This window comes from Cryptomeria japonica, chromosome 4 (genome assembly GCF_030272615.1).
Source record: "Cryptomeria japonica chromosome 4, Sugi_1.0, whole genome shotgun sequence".
Classification (NCBI taxonomy): domain Eukaryota; kingdom Viridiplantae; phylum Streptophyta; class Pinopsida; order Cupressales; family Cupressaceae; genus Cryptomeria; species Cryptomeria japonica.
This window is the reverse complement of record NC_081408.1, coordinates 567381241-567400334: the sequence shown is the minus strand read 5'-3', so window position 1 is coordinate 567400334 and position 19094 is coordinate 567381241. Positions and strand designations below refer to the sequence as shown.

General features: G+C 39.1%; 1 protein-coding gene and 1 non-coding gene across 3 annotated transcripts in view; one reads left to right on the top strand and one right to left on the bottom strand.

Annotated features, from left to right (window-relative positions):
* LOC131036115 (replication factor C subunit 1) overlaps positions 1 to 19094 on the bottom strand; it is a 141859-nt gene that overhangs the window by 29586 nt on the left and 93179 nt on the right. The gene's annotated exons all lie outside the window — the stretch shown is intronic.
* TRNAS-UGA (transfer RNA serine (anticodon UGA)) lies at positions 11931 to 12002 on the top strand. The gene has a single exon. It is a non-coding gene; the product is annotated as a tRNA-Leu (tRNA).

The window sequence follows — 19094 nt, the reverse complement described above, 5'->3', positions numbered from 1 at the left end:
TATCCTTTAGTTATGTCCTAGATTGTAATCAGATTTGCCATAATTCAGTAAAACCAGAAATGAAGAAAGTAGATCAGAACAAACACAAATACCCTGGGAAAACCTTCACGGAGGAAAAACCCAGCATTAAAGACCCTTAGGTCAGATTATATATTCTCTTGGTAGCAAAAGTACAATACTTAGCTCCTGTTACAAATCTGAATCCTTCATGAATGACAGATCTGCACTCCTTCAAGTCTATACCAAGATTGTTGTTGTCCTCTAGAACTAATTCGCCTAAGTCTGGACAATTTCGCACCTCTCAGGAGAAAGTTCGCACTTCTTCAAGCAGAGGTAATTAGCTGAAATGATGAATGTATTTTGACTTGCAAGTTGTCTTGTTTTTATATGCACCTTTAACCTTGTTTTATTTGCAAGTTGGCCTCATTAATTTAGGCACCAATATTGTTGTAGCATGTGGTATTTAGGATAGGGCTGGGCTTATCCTTGGGGCACGTTACCCTTTAGGATAAGGCCCAGTCCTAAGTGGGTTCAGATGTTGCCTTTAAGGCAATCCAAACCCATACCTTATCCTAGTTAAAAACAACAGTATGTACTTGTATCAAGTTGTTGAACATTTGATCAAAGAAAAACATAGGATACTAAAGGTGCATAGTGAATCTCAGATGTCATTTTGGCTTTGTCTTTTCTTTCAATCAATCCACTATGTGCTGATTTATAGACTCGTTGCATACTTACACTCAGTGTCATAAAGGGAAACCTGCCTAGGTTTGCAAAGCTTGAAGTGCGAAGGAAAACACAATTGAAAGTCTTTATTGTTCGTTGGCCTAACTTCCAGCAACTTTGAGCATAAGAATTACGTATAATCATTAGGAGTTTCTGGAATACGAGTTGGGGAACCAACACGTCTGATGCACGTTCCATGACTAAACATTAACTATTAAACAATAATTAATAATTATTTGATAAGTATATAATATGTTTTTTGCTCGGTGACAAGTATATAATATTAATATCATCTAAAAAATTAATAAAAAAATGCTACTTATAAATTATTTATATCAATGTTTCTAGTTTTTCTTTTTATTTATTTTATAGATTGGAAATTCCAATAATGTGATCACCAATGTTTTGAATTGTCAGTTCTAAAAAATTGTATCATTTCTCACAATATTTAATGTGATTGTTAATAGTTTAAGTGTTCAATGTCATTAGTTGTCTTCTAAATCAAATGTTGAGGGGTGGAAGCATATAATGCGACAGTAATAATACAACATATTCCTCGTGTGGTATTAATTGTGTAAATTTTGGGACAAAGGGGATGAGCAGGAGCGGGAGTGCGGGAGCTAGGGTTTCGGCTGTTGCTGAGGAAGGGGATGAATCAGACGACGATGAGGACGATTGCTTGGGAGCCTTGGCAATGGGTATCGCTGCCTGGCTTGACCTGGATGATTCGCGATGCCCCCTTCTCTCCCTCTTTCTGGTGGATCGGCTTCTGGGGTCTCTCGCTGAGGCGGCTGTTTGGACTGCTGCTGTTGCGGGCTTAGTGGTTCGACGCCAGTGGGGATTTCTTCTGGCAGCTCTCTCTTCCTCTCTTGTCTGCTGGGTCGGTCTTGTTAGGCTGTTTTGCTCTGCTTTGGCTTGTGTCCCTTCTTTGCGCCCTTTCCCCTGTTGGGTCGGAGGATTTTGTGCTTGCAGTGCTTCTTTTTTCGTTTTCCTCCTCTTGAGCTGGGATTTGTGGAGCTCTTTTGATGCCCTTTGGGTGGAAATGCCTAGGTTTTGGGCAGTTTCCCGGCACCCTTCTTCTCTCTATGTGCCTGTTAAGAAGGTTTTATCTCCTATAGAGGTGGAGATATCTTTCGCGGAAGGAGTTGGATGCTCTTGTTCTGAGGCGGCTTTGTTGGACAGAGGTTGTTCTGGTATTGGGCTACAGTTGGTTTGGTCTCTCCTTCTGAAGAAATTTTGTTCTCTCCCTATCGACGTGGGGGTTGTTTCTTTGCTATTGGAGTTTGGTTACACTTTTGGTGATCCTATTTCTTCTATACTGGCCCTCGGTGCTTCCACTATTGGTTTCCTTTTGAGGGTTTTTTCTCTTACTACTTAGTCCCATGGATCTCTTCTTGAGGCGTTGTGCCCTCCTATGGAGGTGGAGTGGCTGCTTGGTGTTTGAGTGGTTAAGGGGATTTTTGGTGCTACATCTCCTGGTTTGGAGGACCTGTCTCTTGAGGTTGGTGATTTTTTGGTTGCTGGATCTTTTCTCCCAAGCTCTTTTCTATCTTCTCCTATTGAGGTGGAGAGTGTGGCGGTGCTTGTTTGGATGGATGCTTTCCTGATCAGGCCTCTGTTTCAGCTCAAGGTGGTTGAGGGTACCACATCAAAACCCTTTGAAGTGGTTCTGGGAGCCATTTCAAAAGCTAGTTTTAAGGTTAGGGAAGCCTTTCAAAATCCCTTTATCTCTAGGCATCTTGTTTTATTTGCCTTGTCTTTTCTTATCTGGCTGGTTGTTGATAGTTTTCAAGGGCCCAGTCCAGATTGTGGTTGTTTTTGGTTATGGGCTAGTCATGATTTTTGTTTTCTGAAGTCTCTGTCTCAGGTCAAGGGAGCCGAAAACATCCCTGTTGTTTGGCTGAGGGTGCATGCTAACCCTCATCATAGTTTGAATCTTTAGCCTAGTTGGGGTAGCCAACTTGATTTATATTGATTATATCTTAAGTGTTTGGCTGGTTCTTCCTGCTAGTGTTTGCTGGCTTTTGTTGGCTGGTTCTCTTGAACAAAATCAGTACGTGTGCCAAGATTGCAAGAAAGACCACACGGCGACTCCAAGGTTTATATGTGTGAACGGGCGACTTTGTGTTGGATAGCTACCTTGGTTATGTATGCTGAAATACAAGGGGGGACTTACACTTGGCTTGTTCAATTCACAATGGAGATTTATCGTTTGGGTTTGGATCATGGACTTCAAGAAAACTGAAAAGGAGATAAGGTTTAGAAATTCTAATCTATTCCTGAGAATTAAAGAGACGGTATTGACTAGGTGACTTAATAACAACACTTTGCTTTGTTGTGCTTAGGACAACTATACAAAGTGAGTGCGATCATCAAGGGATGTGCTTATGATTTTCATACTCATGAATAATACCAATTGTTGAACAATATTACTCAAAGTAGAAGTTAAATCCTCCACAAAATAAGATTAGACTAACTTTACACAATGAACAAAAATCATTTGTTCATCAAAAGGATGAGCGGAAATTCACCATAAATCAATACTTATCAAATCTTGCATTCGTCTAACATACATGAAATAAAATCTAAACTATGATGAGGGATAAGAACCATGCCAACTCCAAAATAAGAGAGGTAATCACCATCAATTCGAACAATGCATTACTTATTACTTTGGCAGTTGTAAGCAACAATTTACTTATCTCAACATGTTTTGCAACATGCTCCCATGATTTACAAATGAGGGGTTGAGCTGAATTTATAGGCTCCCCAATTACAACTCAATGGCCAGGATTGATTTTCAATCAACGGTCGAGATTACAAAATAAAACCCTAATTAGGGTTTGTTACAACTAACTACCCTTCGACCAATGAGAAAATTACATTTGAAGACACTTGTCCTTCTTGCTAAATATAAACCAATAATAAAATAGAAGGTTGTTAAATTGTGAAGTGTGCCTTCTAGAAGCTTCTGGATAAATCAAGTTCATTGAACCTGGACATGTTGATCTTGAATTCTCCAATTTGTGCTGAAAAATTGCCTAAGTATGGAAATTCGTTTGGAATACTCTTCTTGCCACCATTTGATCTTAATTGGGAGTTTGTCTTTGACTCCTCAAGAGACGAAATCCTTCAAGAAGTCTGAAGACTTTTCTTGATGCCTGGAAACTCTTTCAAGTGTCTTGAATTTTGGAGAAGAATTCCCTTGTGCAGAAAAACTCTCTAAGTATGGAAATTCGTTTGGAATACTCTTCTTGCCACCATTTGATCTTGATTGAGAGTTTGTCTTTGACTCTTCAAGAGATGAAATCCTTCAAGAAGTTTGTGCCGAAAAATTGCCTAAGTATGGAAATTCGTTTGGAACACTCTTCTTGCCACCATTTGATCTTGATTGGGAGCTTGTCTTTGACTCTTCAAGAGATGAAATCCTTCAAGAAGTCTGAAGACTTTTCTTGATACCTAGAAACTCTTTCAAGTGTCTTGAATTTTGGAGAAGAATTCCCTTGTGCCTACGCCACAATGGAGGAAGTTGGAACTTTCTCTATGAAGTTTAGCCAAATTTTGGCTAGTCAAATTTATTTTGTGGCATCTTCATGTTGATCCTTCAACACCTAGCCAAGATTTGACCATTTCTATTCTGGATCTGGCTTGTGCTAAATAGAACAAACTTCGCCTTTGGACATGGATTTTATTCATCTTCACCTTACTTTCCCTTTTTACTTTTCTTTCTTCCTATTTCTTCTCCAACACTTAGTCAAAATCTGATTCTTTTGGTTGTGGAAAATTCCACAACCATTTTTCATGTGTCAAACTTTGTTTTCCAGCCCATTTAATTAATTAACCCTTCAATAGTTGATTTTATGTGTCTCTTGGTTGAAATTATTGTTCCTTTAGCCATTTTTCTTTTTTCGGCACAACAAGTTGATCATCTTCATGTCTTATCCTTGAGCCATAGGGGAAATTTTTTTGTCTTGCTCAGGCATCTTCACATATTCCATTTACGCCTAGCAAACTTGGAATGTTTATGTCTATCCATCTTGGCAAACTTTGTGCAATTTATCTTGACAAATCTTATTTTCTTCTTGAACGGACCTTGAAGTATGTTCAGCCAAGAGTTTGGACATACTTTTCTTTAGCAAATTCTATCTTGCTACCTTCATCTTCTCCTAGGCGGACTTCATGAGTTCTATGCCATCCTTGTGCTTTTACCATGCTTTCTTTTGGCGGACTTGATGGGCAACTTGCCATGTGCTTTAGGAAGGCGGAGTTTGTCTTCTATTCGCCATTTTCCTAGCTTCACTTGGGCGGACTTTGATCATTACCTGCCACCTTTGATTTCACCTTCATCCCCGCCATATGTTTTGGGCTTATGCTTGGCGAACCTTGAGTATTTGATGCCAAGGCGGACTTGAGAAAGTCTTAGCCATAATATCCTTGCTAGGGCGCAGTTCATGGAAGTCTTGACATGTTTTGCTTCCATACTTGGTTGGGCTGAGCTTGAATGTGCTTGCACATTGCTTTGCCCTGTCATGGCAGATATGAAGACTCTTGGACAACTTTCTTTCTCCCTTGGCTAAGCGAACTTAGGCTCTCCTTAGACATATATTTTTCATGCTTTTCTACTTTATAACCTTTTCTTTCTTTTCCATATGGTGGACTTTATGTCTTGTTGGACAAGGCGGACTTGAAGAGTATTGGATCATGCTTTTATCCTTTCCAACTTAGGCGGTCTTGAGAAGTCTCTTGGACAACCTCTAATATGCTAGGCGGAATTGATGCTGCTTGTGCCAAGGTAGGGCGGAGTTTAGGAGAGCTTGGACATTGCTTTTTATGTGCCAACTTTCAAACTTTTAGACAAGGCAGACTTCATGCTCTATCTGCCATGTTCAATGTTCCTAGGCGGAATTTGCCAATCTTAGGACATGACTGAGTTGGAAGTCTTCATGAGAAGGCGTACTTGACAAGTGTTTGGACAAGTTCATCTTTGAGCTGCTGGGCGGACCTTGCTCTTCATTGGCTTGGGCGGAGTTTGAAGATGTCTGGACAAGTCTCCTCATGCCTTGGACGAACTTTACCTTTTGTCTGCCATTCTTTCATGTGCTTGGCTGGTCAAACTTGGTCTTCCCTTGGACAAATTTTCATCTTCATTCAAACTGCCGCGTTCATCTCTGACTTGCCATGTTCATACCTGGATCATCTAGAACAAAAACCCTAGATTAGGGTTTTCACCCTGTTTTTTACACTTGAAGACATAATTTTTCAATTCTGAGGGCATGGTTACTAATCATATGGCTTGAGGAATGATCTTCTGGAACAAAACCCTAATTAGGGTTTCCACCTGCTTTTTACACTTAGAGGCAAAATCCTTCAATTTTAATGATTGTGCCCAAAGTGCCAAAAACAAAACTTTCTAAATTTAGAAAAAAGCAAAAAAGCAAAAAATTCTAAAAATAGAAAGTTGTCAGAAATTACCCAAAGCAATTGTGATCCTCGTCCTTCAAACCTTCTAAGCACTTTGACAATGTTCAAACTTCAAACACTATTTTGAGCATGAACTCTCTACTTGGCTCGGGATGACTTCTCAAAAACTCTAACTCCTCATTTGCAAAAAGATTGGTGATTAGCAGTTGCGACGCCAAAACAAAAACAGGGGGTCCCCATCTGCAATGGGGCGATGTGTGAAAAAGGTCACAACACAACCTTAGTGAAATTAACTAAATATAGCTCTAAATTGCACCCAAATAGTAACAATGGCTGAAATGCATTAGATTTTAAAAAATGACTATGTAGGAGCGATCTCAATAATGAAAGATTACAAATGGACCCGACCAGGCGACTTATTAAAAATAAACGCTCCCTGCAAGAATCTTGGAGACCAAACCAAAAGCTGGAAATAACATCTAAAATAGTCGTACAACTCCACAAACCATCTAAGCTCACTGGGAACATCAGATTACCCCTCTGAACAATTTGGCACAAACCCAGAAAGTCAGCGACAACTACAGTACTAGAGAACCTAAAAATGGGGACATTACAGATGACAAATTGACCATATTAAGTAATGGTGGTTAGATATGTGTCAACAGCCATTCATTAATGTTTTAGTGGCTTGCCCTACAAGCATGGTGTTCTTCAAGGTGATTGAAACCATGAACCACAAGATAACTTCTAACTATATTTTCAAAATAATAGAGGAAGCAATTTACAAATCTATCTGGCAACTTTTATCAATAGACAAAATTGTTTCAATTTTTTCTTTGTCAAGCTTGAATACAAAAATGATCCTTCTAATAGCCTACATCTATAAAGAACACTAGGAAATGGAAAAGTTCCATCAAAACGCTCAACCAAAAATTTAAGGCCCTTAAATCACATTTCCTTTTTTGGCCCATAATAGTGAGAGGATGATAGAGGTGGACAACTAAGACAAACTAGTCTTATCCAATTCGCAACCTGTTGTGACGTATTCACACATCGCCCCATTGCAAATGGGGACCCCTGCTTTTTGCTTTCTAGGGTTTGTTTTTTAGGTCTTTTAGGGTTTTGTCTGTTAGCCTTTAACTTTCGAGGGTCGCCAAGGGGATCACCTGGATAGCAGGTCCTGCTTGAGTGAGGTCAAGTTAATGAGTGATGAAGTCTGGAATGTCCTGATCCTGAAATTTGGCTAAGTCTGGAATGTCCTGATCCTGAAATTTGACTAAGTCTGGAAAACTAAAGAATCCTCCAAAAACTAGATTTTGCAATATAGCTCCTGGAGGTCTGAAACCACTCTCAAACATCCTGAAAGTATATATGGAATATAACTTAAAGTATAAGGGACATTTCCTTCTATCAAGTATAAGAAAGAAGAAAGATAGAAGGAAATGTCACTTATACTTAAATGTTATATTCCATAAAATGATCCTGACGGAGAGTTCAAAAAGTCAAATTTCGCTCCTAACCTCCTGACCCTTCCAGAGGGTCCAGAGCGAAAATCCTTATACACCCCAATTTATCACTTATCAAGACCAAGTTCCTAGTTTCCAAGGCGCGTGTGGAGATGTTTTTGAATGTTCTTGCCTTGAGAGGGAGTTGGATGATTTCAAAGATCAAGATTTTGCTTAAAAAGTGATTTTCGCTCCTGACCCTTCCAGAGGGTCCATCAACCTAGGATTCATTTCTTGCCTTATTTGACCAAATTTTGATTTGCAAGGCATTTTGAAGGGAAAAGTGGACATGTTTGGACTTTGGAAATGTTTGAAAACCTTGAAAAAATGATGGATTCTAGCCAGGAAGAGGAATTTCGCTCCTGACCCTTCCAGAGGGTCCAAAGCGAAAATCTTATTTGAGCTTATTTTTCACTAATTTTGGCTAAATTGTGATATGCAGGGTCTCTTGGAGTGAAGATTGGACATTATTCAAAGATTTGGAAGCATGCAAAATGATGAATTTTGGACAAGGAAGGCAATTTCGCTCCTGACCCTTCTAGAGGGTCCAGGGCGAAATTCACATTTTCACCTAATTTCCTGATAAAAAATTGAAATGCAAGACTTGATTAGGTCAAAACAAACATAAGCTCGCTTTCTGGGAGATTTTGGAGTCAAGGTATGAGATATTCAGGACCAAATTGAGAAAATCGCTCCTGACCCTTCCAGAGGGTCCAGGGCGAAGTCATTAGGAAGCTTCATTAGGCCTTGATTAAATATTGATATTCCCCAATTTGCGCTAAATTCCCTAAATTAAAACATTTGGAAAGATTGAATTAAATGCGCATTAATTAAGGTATTTTTAATTTAATAAATTAATTTTTAGGCCTTGAAATAATTAAAAAGTTTTACCTTGGAGGCACTAAAATTAATTTTTAAAATTAAAAAAATACAAATGAGCACTCAAAAAACATTATTTTGCCTTTATAGGCAAGTCGGCCACCTTTTCAAGGAAATTTTGTTTATTTTACCCCTTATTTGCCAAGTTGGCCTTGAAGGGAGTAGGGTGAGCGCTCTATATAATGGGGGAGTATTGCTTCAAGTTTCAAATCATTCATTCATCCCTTCTAAGTGCGAAATTGAGGAGCAATTTGAAGAGCGAAATCCAGCAGATTAGAGGCAAAATTTTGCTAAGTGTTGGAGGCTAAAGAAGGAGAAGCTCTTTTGGAGGCTAATGGAGGCATAATTCATCCAAAGGAAGACCACAATTCAACCCTTGTCTAGCAAAATCTGGTCTTCTTTCATCATTTTCCAAGGTTTTATAGTTAGGCTTTCAAAGGAGAAGGTATGAAGAATCATTTTGAAGTTTTTATTCAAGATTTATTTTGATTTCATTGCCATTAATTTGAAAAATTAGAATTTTGGATTTATCATGTCATTTTCAAATTAATGTTTTGAACTATTCCTTTGAAAGGTCTCGAATTCTATGCTTTAAGGTTTGATGCTCAAAGACTAACTTTAATCTTTTGTGTAGGCATCAAATGGCGACCCCGGAGTCGGAAGATCAACTACTTGGCGGACCCTCATCAAAGAAGATCAAGTCGGGACAAGGACGACCTCCTCCCGTCTAGCATCGACAAGGACGGCCTTCTTCGATCAAGCATCATCAGGAATAACCTCTTCCAATCCTGCATTCCAAGGCGAGGTACATCATCATCCTGCACATCAAAGACAAAAGAAGTCAAAGCAAGGGTTCGTTGAAGAAGCAGATAGTTTCAGATGAATTAATTAAAGCTAGCTTCTCAGCATCATCAAATTGGATATCTACCAAGTTGCAAGTATCAAACAAGGTGGCATCCTAGTCTTCACTCCTCCAGTCGGGTCGGTCCACCTCAGCATGTCCACATTCAATGTACCTGACTCATTAAAGGTGGCACAAACTTCGATGTACCTACCCCAGCTATCCATTGGTCGAATATTCCAGAGAAGACATGTGTCCAATTAATACAATTATTTCATTGGTCGGAATTAAGTTTGTTGTAACAAACCCTAATTAGGGTTTTCATTGTAGAATCTTGGCCATTGATCTCAAATTGATCTTAGCCATTGAATTGTATTAAGGGCACTATATAAGCCCCGGCTCTTCATTTTGTAAAGGCTAATAGAAAATAGTTAGTGAATAGTGGAAAAATAGTGGGTAAATAGTTAGTGAATAGTCAGTTAATAGTATAGCAATTAGAGTAGAGTAGAGTAGAGAGAGAAGGCAAAGATTGTTGCCAAGATGTTGTAAAAGACTTGTAAAACTTCATTGAAGAAATGGTGAAATCTATGGGTCGATTCAACAGTTTGCATGGTCTCTATACTTCTCAAATTTGATTTCATGTTATTAGATGAGTGGAAGAAATGTGTTTGATTGATGGTGAAATTCGTATATCCATACTACTAGCAGTTTGTTGATTGCAGACTTGCCTTGTGTAGTCAACTGGAATCATTCAGCTTAAGCTCAACTTCAATTGTCGCTTCTTCATTGATATGCATCAGCCTGATGGTGTCTATGCCTGTAGCGATGATCTGAACATCATAAAGCTTTCCTCCGAAGATCGCACTAACCTTGTGGAGATGGTCCTGGGATGTCAAAACAAGACTTAGTTAGAATTTCATCAAAAATCAATCATTGCTCCTACATTTCTTAGTATCAGAATTAGATCCTTTACTTGCCCTCATCCTTTTTTCCTTTTTTCAAAAAGTCTAGGCTAGTGAAATCCTGTGTTCCAGCAATATTCAAAGTGAATCAGACGTTTAGGTCGTCAAGTGTAAGTCCCCTTGTGATTCCAGCAAAATCACATCATACCACAGAGAGCTTATCCACACATAGAGATCCTACAGCAAAGAACCTTGAAGTCATCCCGATTGATCCTTTTTGCAACATCTTCAACATTCGGAGACTTTATTCAAGAGAGGATAAGGTACCTTTAGGTATTTTATTTTGTGTTTGGTCGTGTACAAAAAACACGTCAACACAACCTCAACCGTTTTTTGGTCAAATGCCAAAGCCTAATCAAGTCAACATCAACTTATTGTGAAATCTACCTCACAAGGTGCTAGTGTTTAAACAAACCTCACTTTTAGAATTTTTAAAGGGAAGCTACAGCTCCTTGAAGTTGGAAAGAATGGATTTCAACGAAACAATGGCATGGTGAATTCACTATGTCCTAGCAATCAAGGATGATATATTGGAATGGAACTAAAAGAGGTGGACATTGTTAGCTTTGCTTCAAGATAAAGCCCTTTTGTTGTCTTTGAGAGCAAGTTGGAGGGTTGTGGTGGAAGATGACGACCTTATAGCACCAAGAAATTTGTGGTCACCCAAAGTAACATAGGATATACGATTGATAGCCTAGTGAGGATGTTAGAGCACTACCATAAGGAGCCACAAGATTCCATTATTTCTAATGTGCCTTCTATGCTTGAGGTGGCAATAGAATCAATAGTCTTAAGGACTAAATTCATGCTCAGGTTGGGTCTCTCTAGAACGTGACCGAAACCTCTCAAATGAATCCCCATGTTCATTTTAATTGTTTCTGCAAAGTTGTTAGAGCTCAATCTTGTACGTATTTCAAATATTCTATAGGATATAAATAGTTAAGAATCTTGACCCTTACATAACCAATGAACATCTGACAATTTTTTATTACAGCAAGTTTTTATGATGGAAACATTAGAGCAATTATAGAAAGTGACATTACAATTGAAATTTACTTTTGCAAATCTTTTTGTAGCAATTAAGTTGTATGCATGTTCACGACCATAAGCCCATGGGTAAATTTTGATCATCCAAGTGTCCCAATAAATCCCTCATTCCATTAGTTAGAAATGGTAAAATCAAATCCCATTGAAAAAAACCTAAGTTACCGAATCAGAATCGGAATTGGAATCAAGTATGTGGGTACAACATGTGGATACGAAAAAAAAATTGGGGGGCTTTGGTATGTTATGGGTACATCCATGTGTGTGCATGTGTATCCAGCCTATAAACATGAATTAAACTCATAATATCACATATCAAGTATACACTAAACAAAACTACCGTACAAATTTAAAATCTAATAACATAATATATTAATTTTAACAAATCAACATATTGTTCTTGCATTATATTATTATAAATCAAAATATATAATATTATATTGTACCTGTCAATTGTCACATAAATTATACCCCTCAATATCATAGTAAATGATAGTATTGTTGGTGTTGGAAATAAGCCACACCCGGACCGACGATGGACTGGTCCAAGAGGGGCCAGTAGCTCAGTGGTAGAGCACTCCAGTTAAGTATGGAAGGTCCTAGGTTCGAGTCCTAGTTGGTCCATGTCTCAACATGGTATCAAAGCCAAGTTCAGACTAGGAGCCCCAAGCACACGAGAGGTGTGGATTAAGGGGGGGTGTTGGTGTTGGAAATAAGCCACACCCGAACCGACGATGGACTGGTCCAAGAGGGGCCAGTAGCTCAATGGTGGAGCACTCCAACAAGGTATGGAAGGTCCTAGGTTCGATTCCTAGCTGATCCATGTCTCAACAAGTATAATATTATTATATCCATTCAAGCATGGTCAAAGTATATCAAAGGATATATTTTTTTGCATTGTGTTATTACTTATTATAAATCTAACTACCATTTGGTGTGGGGAGAATTTACAGCACAAGTATAGCAAAGGATATATTATTATATTGTGTATATTACACATTGATATACTATCATATTAAATTAGAAAATTAAAATATAAATTTTTGACACAGGTAGAGATGTAATAATTGGCATTACACATTACACACATTGCTATAAAAAATTATCATAGTTTATAAATGACTATCTATTTTAGTTAGCATGGTATTGTTGACGTGTATTTTGTACACAATCATACACAGAATAAAATACCAATAGGCATCTTATCCTCTCTTGAGAAAAGCCTCTAACTGCTGAAGATTCGCATAAAGGATCAGTTAGGAAGACTCCAAGGTTCTGGTTAGTAGGGTCTCTACGTGTGGACAAGCTTCCAGCGGTATGATGTGATTTGCTGTTTCCTCCAAGGGGTCTTACGCATTCCGAAAGTTCAAGATTTTACTAAAACTAAAGAAACTTTTCAAAAATAACAAAAGAGTAGGGTTTGAAAGAGGTCTAATCTAATCTAACCCTAAGAATGACTTCATGTAGACAAGACTTGGCAAGATTCAACCAACTTCAATTTTGCCATAAGATAACAACTCAATTGAAATTAGTGCGATCTTCTAAGGTAACAAAATGATATTCAATGCATCAAAGATCAAAGACACTACCACGAAGGTACATATCCAAGATACAACAATGATTGAAGATTAAGGGACTCAAAGTATTCTCCAGTCGACCACGCAAGGCGTTCCTACAATCAGCAAGAAGCTAGTGGTTTGGATTACGAATCCTACCAAAGATCAAGTCTCACACTATGTCCTTCAAACTAATACACTACTTTGATTGAGCATGATTCAAGTAAATTAAACAACCATGAAGATAACCAAGAAAGTTGCAACAAAACACCATAACTTCAATATTTTATTGATTTCCAAGTCATCATGTACAACAATTGCTTGAATTCCTCTCTTCAAAACTCAATCTTGCTACAAAATAAAATTGCTTCTAGCTCTAATCTCTCTAATACAATAAACTCTCTGATATCTAACTATTGACTATTACCAAATGAAATGAAAAATGGGGGTATAAATAGCATCCCCAGTTACAATGAAAGGTCCAGATCGAAAGTAGATCAACGGTCAAGATCATGACACCTAAACCCTAATTAGGGTTTGTTACAAATGGCCTCCTTTTTACTGAACAAAATTAAATACATAGCCAAATATTAAATTTGGCACAAAAACCTAGGAGACATAAACCAATGACAAATAAGATGCCATGTCATCTATAACAACCTTTCATCTAGAACCTTATTCCCTTTCCAATGCTCTTTTTTGGCATATGCAATGAATCTTGTCACGATTCCTTCGATTTCTGCAATTGGAATCTCGGGAAGATTCTTCATACTCTCTTCCAAGTGGATGACCTGATCGAATGCATCTAGAAGAGCTGCGTCCCAAGTAGATTCAAGTTCCTTTGTTCTTTCAATCAGGAGCATAGTGGCAAACATTTGATCATATTGCTCATCTGTAACATTTGCGTCCTTGCAAAAGATGACCTTGATTCTATCCTCTAATTCCTGCATATCCACATCTGTCTCGACCTCGATCCTTCTGCCAAGAATGGTACGAAGTACCTCAAATACTCTGTCCTGGATCGGATTGATCACCTCCTCAACTCGGCCACATCTAACACTGATGTCCTCGAAGAAAACACTTTTCATATGGAGTAAGGTTGACCACTGAAACAAACTGTGAGATTCCCCATCCAAGATCTTCTCTTGCGCTAAAACTTTCCTTGATGTGTGTCTAATAACTTTCAAGACAAGAATGATAACATCCTTGGTATGGGCGAATGCAGCTACTGTTATCATCAAATTGTGGATTATCTCAAGAACCTGGATAGCTTGATGAATAATCTTCATCATCCTTGTTACAAATTCTATGGCCACTGTATGAGATTTATCCATCCAAGTACTTGTACGTTGGACCATGTTCCTGAATCTTTCTGCCTCATTGATTGATTGAAGTGGAAGTGCTTGCACTGGTGATCTAGCTGGATCCTGACGTCCCAAAGGTTCATTGATGTGACTGAAATAAGTCCTCCATGCACCGACCTCTCTCTCAAGCTTTCTGTTCTTCTCCATTTCTTCTCTAAGCTTGTCTTTCAATGCCTCAAATGAATCGGTGGCATCATCTAAAGTCTGCTCTGCTGTAGATGGTCCTAGCTCAAATGTCTGTATATCATATTCCTCTGCTAGGATCTCACCCTCATATTTGTCTACTGCCGATGTAGCTATCTGCAGTTTTCTAGATCCAGTCTCATCTCGAATCATCTTGGACATCTTGGTAGCCTTTCTCTTCTCTGTTACTTCGTGTGAACGTCCAACAAGGCTCTCTAAATCAATTGCACTGTCCTCGTCCTCTACTACGATCACCTTGGTTAATCTTTCCTTCAACCAATCTGGGATAATCGATCTTGTTTCTTGAACTTGAATCTCTTTGTGCACTATTTCTTCTTGTCTGGGAGGAGATGTCATTTCATTGTCTTCTTTATCTTCATCTAACTCATAGTCCTGGAGAGATCCATCTGGTGAACCATGCTGTGCCTGTCCTTCTTCCTGCCTGTCATTCTGTACCATAGACTCCATGGATTCTTCCACTTGAATTGTTCTCTTCTCTGGTCTAGAAGATGTACCGGATGATCTATCTCTGTTAGCCTCTTGTTTCCTCTTGGAAGATTCTCTCTTTCTAGGTCTCTCTTTCCTCTTCGAACCTCTTGGATGGAGATTGCCCTCACTGGCACATCGAAGGTTTCCTTCACCTGAATTTCTAGGATTAGGATTGCCTTCACTCACACTAGCTCCACCTTCGGCTGGTTTCTCTTCCAAAGTGAAAGTCATCACTATGCCTTGTTCTCTCAGCTTCTGATGTTGTATGTCAACCCATCTGCGAGTACAAGACAAGACTGGTGCCATCAAAGTATCTAAATCCACGACCTCAGGCTCATTCCAATCCAACCTTATTGTTTTGCTTTCTCTATCATAGGATGACTGGATATGTCTGCCACTGTCTTGAGCTTGGTCGGCCACTCTGTAAATTCTGCATTTCCTGATGAAATCCAAAGGCAATCTAGAATGCATTTTTCGTTTCACTTCAAGATCATCTAGGAGATTCATCATAAAATCTTCTATTTGGTACTCATGCCTAAACTTCCTGCCAACTGTCTCCTCTAAATGTCCATGTGGATCAAAGTTTTCCCTCAAAGCAAAAGATGAAAAAGCATACAAGGCTAACTCCTTCTCTGCGTCATCCATGGCTAAAGCATTAGGACATACCTCAACTAAATTGCCCAAAATGATAGGTACTGGAACTCCATTCTGATGTCTGTGTCTGAATGCCTTCGCATATGCTGCCAACTGTCTTGTTACTTCAAGTAACACAATTCTGTCTGTCGGATATCTCGGCAACATGTATGGAGGTAAAGGACATCCATGCACTCTAATATAAGTGAACTTGGGAAACTGAATGAACCAAGCTCCGTACCTCTTTATGAATTCCTGTGCATCCTGAGATAATCTGTTGTGAATCCCACCTTGCAACGTCCTTGTGATGTTCATCGTGAAAGTATCATTAACTAACTTGTAGTTGCTCCCTGGCGGATGATGCAAGTAGGCATAGGAATCACAAGCTCTGACCTCGCCGGGTCCTCTTCCAATCACTCCTCTGTGAGGTAGTCCTGCGTACTCAACACTCCTAATCAAGGCATAGATGACGTATGAACTCATGTGGAAGGACTTAGTAGCCTTGAGTCTCCTCAACTGTACGTCTAAGCAATGGCTAATCATCCTAGCCCAATGTATGGTACCTTTTCCCTGAACAATCACCTGGATGAAGTAGAACATCCACTTCTCAAAATAGAAGGCGTGAGGGGCTCCTGTAACTCGGTTGAGCATGGTAATCAAATCTCTGTACTCCTCCTGGAAATCAATCCTGTGCGGTGTGTTCGGGACCTTGCTCAGACGAGGACGGCTCTTAAGTAGCCAGTTCTTATTGATAATGCTTAGACAAGCATCTGGATCATCTTCGTACATTGATCTGGCTCCTTCTATGCTCTTGTATATCATGTCCCTGTGCTCTGGAAGATGGAAAGCTTCACTTATAGCTTCCTCTAAAAGGTACGCCAAAGTGTTTCCCTCTTTGGACACGATCGTTCTGGACTGTGGATCATAGTGACGAGCACATTCGATCATCAACTCATGGCACTGAACAGCTGGAGGAAAGCCGGCCGCCTTAATGATACCACTCTCGATTATTCTCCGGGCGACAGGTGATGGCTTGCCAATGTAAGGGACCTCTCGAAACTTCTTCGTGCTGAAGTTACCCAAGTTGGTATCTCCAATGTTGCTCCACTTCGACACGATCTTGGTCTCCACTTCTTCGGTCTTTTGATCTTCTTTCATGAGAGCTGAACGACTGGTGGATGCTCCCGCCTTTGGGGTTGCCATACCTACACAACATTTCATAATGAGAAGCTAGATTTTGCAATAAATAACATAGATTAGAGAATATTTTAGGAAACTTCATGATAAGTCTTTGAGTTATCATTTCCTAAAATAAAACGATTGAGCTAGGAATTCAAAATTCAAAATTCAAAATTTAGGCCATGACGATAAACAATTCAAAATTAAAACAATAAAGCAAATATCGCCATACCTCAATAGAGAGCTAACTCTAGAATGCAAAAAGAACAAAATCGCCTAGGCAAAATTGACGTATAGATAGTCTTCAACGCAATCTTCCTTTTAAATATCAATTTCGCCACCTTTTGAGTCTTTGACGTGATCTCCTCTATCCTTGGCAAAGTTCGCTCAAATGTAAACTTCAAGTTCGCACAAATGGATCTTTAAATATCGCACCACCTTTGAATGATATTAGCGCCACCTTGGATAATAGTTCGCACTTTCCTTTGATCGCATATGAGATGGAAATGAAAATGTGAAAATAATGATTTTCACCTCTCCCTTTATAGCGCTCACCTCTTACCACCATATAGGCCGACTTTGGTGAAATAAAGCAATTTTTAAACGATTTTTTAATAAGTAATAAAGGCCGACCTCCATATCTTAGCGCTCTTTTTGATTTTTTATTAATTAATTAATAATTAATTAAATGCCTTTGTTTTTAAATTATCAAATTCGATTTTTTTAAAGGCAAAATAATTAATAAATGTTAAGCGCAACATTTAAATGCTAATTTATTGAATTTCAAAAATTATCGATTTAGCATTTAAAATAAATTCAAAAAACATTTGTTTGAGCGCCAAATTCATGAAGATGAAAGATACGTACCTCATCGCCCTGGTCCCTGACTGGGGGACAGGAGCGATTCATCAATTTGGTTTTGATTCTTGCAATTTTTGACGTCCAAAGTCTTCATCTCCACGTTCAAATCGACATTTTAGCTGGGTCCTTCGAGTTTGATTGACTTGTTTGTGCGAAGGAATGTCTTTAAATGTGATATCGCCCTGGTCCCTTGGAGAGGGACAGGAGCGATCCTTGTCTTCTAGCTTGAAATTCATCGTTTTTGATTCTAACTCTTCGTTCATTGCCTTCCAAATGGCGTTTTAGACCCTTTGCAACTTGTTTTGTTATGATCTTCGAAGGATAATAGGTGTTTTGGCAAATATCGCCCTGGTCCCTTGGAGAGGGACAGGAGCGATCCTCATAATTTCTCCTTAATCTTTGTAAATTCGAGCCTCAATCGTCTTTGTGAAGGACAAACAATGCTATTCCTTCATTCCATGCTCATTTCGCTTGAATTCCACAAGACATTTAAACGTTGGAAGGATCATCGCCCTTGTCCCTTGGAGAGGGACAGGAGCGATCTTGAAGCTCTAGTCCAAATGCATCACCTCTCAACCTTGGTTCCTCGTTCATTGCCTTCCAAAGGACGTCCTTGATCTTGCGTGAACTTGCCTTGACATGCATTTGAAGGAAAATGAAGGATCCTATGCAAATCGCTCTGGTCCCTTGGAGAGGGACAGGAGCGATATAGCCTCTTTGTTCAATTTGATGATCATTTAACGTTTAACCCTTTTGCATATCACCTTGTTATGATGCCTTAGACCTTGTGTGATCCGCAAAAACCTTGACCTCACGTGATTTTTGAAGGACTTAGCAAATATAATAGATATTGCTCTGGTCCCTTCCTGAGGGACAGGAGCGATCCTTGTGTCCTTGGTCAAATTTGCAAACTTTTGATCTTTGTTCTTTGTTCATCACCTTCCAAATAGCATCTTTGACGTTGCCTATCCTTGCCTTGTCTTGGTTTTGAGGGAACATGGGTATTTTAATAAAAATCGCTTTGGTCCTTGTCCAAAGGACAGGAGCGATATAGACCTTTTGTACAAATTGGTAGCATTTTAACGTGCAACACTTTGGTATATGACCTTCAAAAGACGCCTTGAACCCTGTATGTCCTTGCAAAACATTAACTTAACTTGATTTTTGCATGAATTGGTCAATATATTTAATATCGCTCTGGTCCCTTCCTGAGGGACAGGAGCGAACTTCAAGTTTTTGGGTTCATGCTTGCGTTCTCCAACCTGCAATCGTCTTCCTTGGGTAAAGCGTAGTCCCTTGATCCTTCTTGGTCACTTGATGCTTGTTTAACTTTCGAAATCTATGCCTTTATGCAAATTTCGCTCTGGTCCCTTCCTGAGGGACAGGAGCGAACTAGGGTATTTTGTACAAATCTTTCAATGTTGACGACCCTTGATGCTTTGTGCTTGATG